At 32.1% G+C, this 6000-nt stretch overlaps 1 protein-coding gene across 1 annotated transcript in view; it reads right to left on the reverse strand.

Annotated features, from left to right (window-relative positions):
* Window positions 1-5199, reverse strand: part of side-IV (sidestep IV) — a 251975-nt gene extending 246776 nt beyond the window's left edge. The window contains exon 1 of the mRNA XM_053757521.1: window positions 4890-5199. The gene's annotated coding sequence lies outside the window, so the exon portion shown is untranslated. The remainder of the gene's footprint in view (window positions 1-4889) is intronic.
* Between the last annotated feature and the right edge of the window lie 801 nt (window positions 5200-6000).

Here is a 6000-nt window from a genome sequence, read left to right on the forward strand (position 1 = left end):
AATTTTTGCACGTCTACGGCGAATCAAAAAGGAAGGTTATGCTATTCTGGAGTCCAAAAATTGTTGATATAAATTGTAAATTGTAGATAGTTTAAAACCACTGATAATCTTCTTTATTAAGAAACCATATAATTAATTAGCCATGTAAAAATAAGCGAAAAACAAGTTCGTGTTTGTGTTATGTCGGTCATTATAAACTGGTAATTACGTAAATCTGCTTTTAATTTTTAAGTCGGTTACGGAATTTTAGATATTTGACTCAAATATCTAAAATTACACACAAAAATAACATGGTAGACTAGCTAGCACGCGTGAATTTTCCATGGAAACAATTATTTTTCCGGGATGAAATGTCCCCTTTGTCCTTCTCCATACTTGAAACTGCATGTATGCAAAATATCAAGAAGTTTGGTCGAGTAGATAGAGCGTAAAGACTAACAAACAAACTTACTTTCGAACTTATAATATTAGATAGGATATTGAGATGTTTTTCATTAGACACTTTTAAAATTGCTGATGATATTTATACCACAATTTTGAAAATCTTCATGTTTCCGTGGGAACTTGACCGGGCACAGTCACAAGTATAAATTAGTACTACATAAATAACACGACCATAAGTGTAAAGTATCTTGGAACTGTATCCGTTTTTATAATAGATTGCCTAATAGGATTCTTTATTTGCCGGACAAAAAATTTTGAAATTATATAAAAGAAGTACTTTGTAAAAAGGCATATTACAAGTCTGATGATTATGTGAACGACAATAATGTTTAGCCCAAGCATGGTGCAGTATCCTCTTAACATATGTAATTGATTTATGACATTATTACGTACGTTTTGTACATTTAGCTTTTTATATATATATATATAAAAAGCTATATAGCTTTTTATATATATATATATATATATATATATATATATTTAGTGTGACAATTTTCAATAATTCTATTGGAAATACAACTATATTTTATTTTATTTATTCATTTAAATTTTGATATTTTTAATAATGATGTAAATTCGTCCTTCTAATTTTTAATATATGTATAAGACCTATATTTGTTAACTGACATCATTGGAGAAAAGGCTGCGGTGAAGTTTGTTGCGCCGCTTCTTCTTCACCTGCGCTTTGGAAGCCGGCAGTAGACTTAGTTTAAGTAATTTTTCGACGCCAATAAGTGATGTATATCATCCTAAATTTAATAAAGAATTTTGAATTTGAATTTGAATATCATACGCGAAACGTGATGTTATTTACTTAGAGCAAACTTGATTAGAACAAAAAGTGAATCCCTCGCTCATGTCATTAGGAGTAATAACTTTAACGCGGTCGTGTCAAAAGACGGTAATTTGTAACTGATAATGTTTGATACGCAAGAAGATAATGCAATTTTAACGTTATACATTGTTAGGTATATAACATTACTTATAGAAGCGGCAGTGGTGTTATGGTTAAGACAAGCCTGTTGGATCGAAAAGGTCCCAGGTTCGAATCTTACTCGTTCTACATGAGTTTGTACACCATCCTTAAGGAATACCAGTGCCTCAATAGTGGGGACATTAAAATGACCGACGACGATAATATTAAGCTTTTGTCCGCAATTTCGCCCGCGTGAATTTCCTACGGGTACAGCGGGAGAAGTGCGGGTTTGCATTTTCACTTCTCACCATCGAATCGATTCGAAGTGTGACGCAGCGAACCAATCACATTGCGGTGTGGTTGTCGTTGCGTCATAATGGTGAACTGTGATTGGTTCGCACGTCTCACTACGAATCAATTCGATAGTGACATGTAAATAGCAGAATCGCACAACACATACCTACTGGAATGGAAGGAAAGGTTATGACTATTGTGCCCCTTGGATTTATAATAAATTTTACAAAAATGTAAAAACAGGAAATGCAGTAACCATGAATTCAAAAATATTTTGATACAGAGATTAAAATCAATGGATTACGATGCAACTGAAGATTTGTTCGTAAGTGTTGTGTAATCAACTAGGATATATATTAGTGTGTGACATCAGTAGTTTATAAGTGCTTTATTATTATATAAGTTAATTAAGTTAATTGATAACTTAATTTGTGTCAACAGTGTGGGAAGTCTGAAGTCTGTAGCACAGCTTCTAACTAACACAGACTTCAGAGTTCATATTATCTGTACCTGTAATGTTATAAAATAAAGATTATTTATTTATTTATTTACTGAGGGCGAAGTGCGGGTTTGCATTTTCACTTCTCACCATCGAATCGATTCGAAGTGTGACGCAGCGAACCAATGACATTGCAGTGTGGTTGTCAAGTGCTACGTATCACAACACATAACCTATAACTAGAGTGCTGTTCGCGACATCCTCCTGAAAGTTAGGGACTGACGCGCGTCAATTATCAACGATAACAAATCACCATTCCTCCAGACGCATAATAAAAATGTAATTAGGGTTACTCGAAGGTAATCTTGTTGAATTTATCGAGCTAATTAACGGCCCTTTAATAATGGACAGTGGGGCGTTGCCGTGTCTCGAAATTTTCAAATTTCGTGGCTGTTCTATAGAAAGTGATTTAAGGTTAATATTTCTGTTGTTCTCCTGCGAGCACTTAACGTAAGGTGAGTTTTGAATTTTTCCGTGTATAGTAAGTTTCATCATGTAAATTTGTTATGTGTTATCATGAAATTGTATTATGTTTTAAAACTTGTTCCAATAACATTTTAACTTATTTCCTTACCCCATTATTTATAAAATAGTTACAGCTAAAGTATGTTTACTCCCTATCGCACTTTGTAATAATTGAAACTGACAGAAAGAGACGAAACATACCTTTAAGATTAAGGTATGGTTTTGATTTGTAACAAGCTGAACATTATGGTTAAACTGATTATGATTAAAAATTACTGAAAAAAATATGAAATTATATCCATTTTTCCTGAGAGATTTCCAGTCAAAACAGTGGGAGAATCTCATTAATTTTGATTATTTCAGCAAAATATAATCCGAGCAATGTTGAAAATTTGATACTCTGTGACGCGAATATTTTGATATTTTTTTAGAAAATTCCTCGAATCTTAATTTTGAGTAACAAGGGCGGCGATCTTGTTTTTTTTTTAAGATACTAACAGATTTTTAATGATTATTATTTATAATAATTTTATTATGGATATTAAATAAAATAGTTGTCGTTTAAATAACACTTATAGTAAAATGTATGGTATACAAAAGGTTTTCGTTTTAAACCTTTGATTAATTAAATTACTATCTTATAGATAGTGCTAATTTGGCACATAACCAATATTATGATTATATGTATATTCAGTTAACTATAATCAATGACTATTTTTTATGATGTTAAAATTTTAATCGAACGAACAGATTGCAGGTAGATGTAGCATTAAAACGTAAAATAATAATAAAAAAACCTGATATTTTATTATTAAAAAAAAAAAAACTGATTGCACTCCGGAGTTCCGGCAGAAGTGAAAACTTGAATATTAGCGTTGTGCACTTTTGACGTCTTACAAACTTTCGATCGTCACGTGTCCTGACGCGAGTAGGTATAACACAAGACGCCGCTAATGAAGTTTTCACTACAAAAATTATATATTTTTAGAGTGTTATTTAAATAGGCAATTATCGACTGTCCTTCCTAACGAATCTACCTTACGAACTGGAGCAAATGCGACAGTCAAACAAATGTTTATCTATTTTTCCTATATAAATTCTTCGCGATCGATGGGTCTATATAATATATGCGATAGTAAGTTTGTTTGTTACCACTTCACGCTTTATCTGCTCAAATGATCGTCTTAAAATTTTGCACACGTGTAATTCGAAGTATAGAAAAACACACTGGTTACCTTTCATCCCGTAAAATTAACTGCTCCCGTGGGAAATTCCTAAAATAAAAATAACATTATTTAACTATTTTCTTAAGCCCCGCGAAATGTTATCTCTCAATCACGATAACCGTAACACTAGAGATGTGAATTCAACATTTCCGTCCCACGTTTTAACGAAAAATAATAACGGTTTAACAATGACATACAATTATGTGAGTACTACCTACAATAGAGAACGGTTTTTAAAGATTAGTTTCGAGTCCTTGAGCTATATATGTAACATACAATTATTTATTTTACTTCAAATTGCTTTTGAAAACTGGAATGGCAGTGATTTTGGTAACCACGATGAGTTTTTACAAGCTTTTATTTAGTTTGACCTGTCCCGGTATTTGCTTGTCTGTCTGTACGTGACGTCATTATGTGATGTATATCATCATAGATTGAATAAAGAATTTTGAATTTGAATTTGTAATCGAATAATCTTGCAAGATATTTCACCTACTTCCAAATGTCCTACAGAGTTCAAATTTCCCATGTCGCAACAGTTTCCACGACAATGCATTATTATTGCTGCTGGTGCATCCAGAATGGGTTCCTAACGAGGGAACTCCTCAACGGTTTACAACACGGACATGGGTAATTTTCGGGCGTTAAATGCCACAAGATCTCTCTGACGACAATAAAAGCTTGTAGCAATAATTTCATTTTTGGAAAAAGACTACAATAACAAGTAACAATAACTGAAATTTTACTGTTTTCTAGTGAATATGTGATCAGAGTTAAAGTGTTACCTAATGAATTTACTAACAATTTGTTAAAGTAAACCTAGTGCCTAATAAACGTTAAATTATCTACGTATCAAAATTTAACAAATTAAGTAACGTCCTAATACGATTTATATAAGAAATATAATAAAACCTTTATTTTTCGTGTCCATTTTTAAGATTTTATTCTTATTTTTAGGAGGGAAAAAAATCAAGAAAAGCTATTAATAATGATAAAACATATAAGTACAATGTTATTTCTTTAATCATTGACTTATGCAACTTACTTGATCATGGAGAAATCTTATGGCAAGCTGCTAATAACTGTATCACTTTAAATCACAATCAATCATTAACGCACTGAAATCACTAGCAATCATTCATTAATCCACCAATTAGTGTCGTTATTATCACTAAATCACAAACATTAACAGTTGCTAAAACAAACGATAAATTCACATCACTAAAACGTTCACAATTCGAAAAATGTCGTTCGAATTTTCAAATAGCGCATGATGGTGTTCGAAATTTGAAATTCAATTTCGCCGATGCGTTCCGTAAGCCGTACGAGGAGCGTACCAACGTACGTGCGCTCAGCTCGGGAGCCCAATTGGAACTGAGGTTTCGTTTCAATACCTGCAGCGACACGCACACTGCTGCATTTTACACGTACAAAGGACGTTTGCGCTTTAGCTTTTCCCCCACGTGTCACGCGACGCGCTTTTTACGCTTCATGTTTGTTTTTTTTAGTCTCATTGAGCAATCGACACATTGTAACATCACCCTTTTTAATTTATACGCAGTGACGTAAAAATTAAATCCCTCCACGGTTGAGTTTGCCCGTTTTGTTTTACAAATGGTCGCTGTAAATCTCGTTTTCGGCTAAATAAATAGGTGTACTTAGACAATGGACTCAGCCTTAAAATATTTGGTTAATTTTTCGCGAAAATTCAGATTAAAATTCTATTTGTACATTTAAGACGAAATATATTCTTTTCGGTAGTTTCAGAGTATATTATGCATCAAATAATAATAAATTTATTTTATTTTATACATTCGGATGTTCAACAGAAAAACAATGTAGCTTATAAAATAAACTTTTTACTGTCTATTTTATAATATTATGATGGGATTTAAATAAATGGTAACAAATGTTGTATGTGTTGTCAATAATGCGGTCTGCATATCGCACATTTCAAAAACAATTTTTGTCTATAATAATATAATATAATAAATCATTTATTGCAGGCACTTGTAAAATACATGACCCATATCACACTATAGACTAAAAAAATAATAATAAAAAATAGAAACAGTACCTTAATATATTAATATTATTTACTATTACTGTCGCGATGCACGGAAAGCCAATATCTTAAGATAGGGCTGCTCAGACAC

Source organism: Plodia interpunctella, chromosome 17 (genome assembly GCF_027563975.2).
Source record: "Plodia interpunctella isolate USDA-ARS_2022_Savannah chromosome 17, ilPloInte3.2, whole genome shotgun sequence".
NCBI classification, from domain to species: Eukaryota; Metazoa; Arthropoda; class Insecta; order Lepidoptera; family Pyralidae; genus Plodia; species Plodia interpunctella.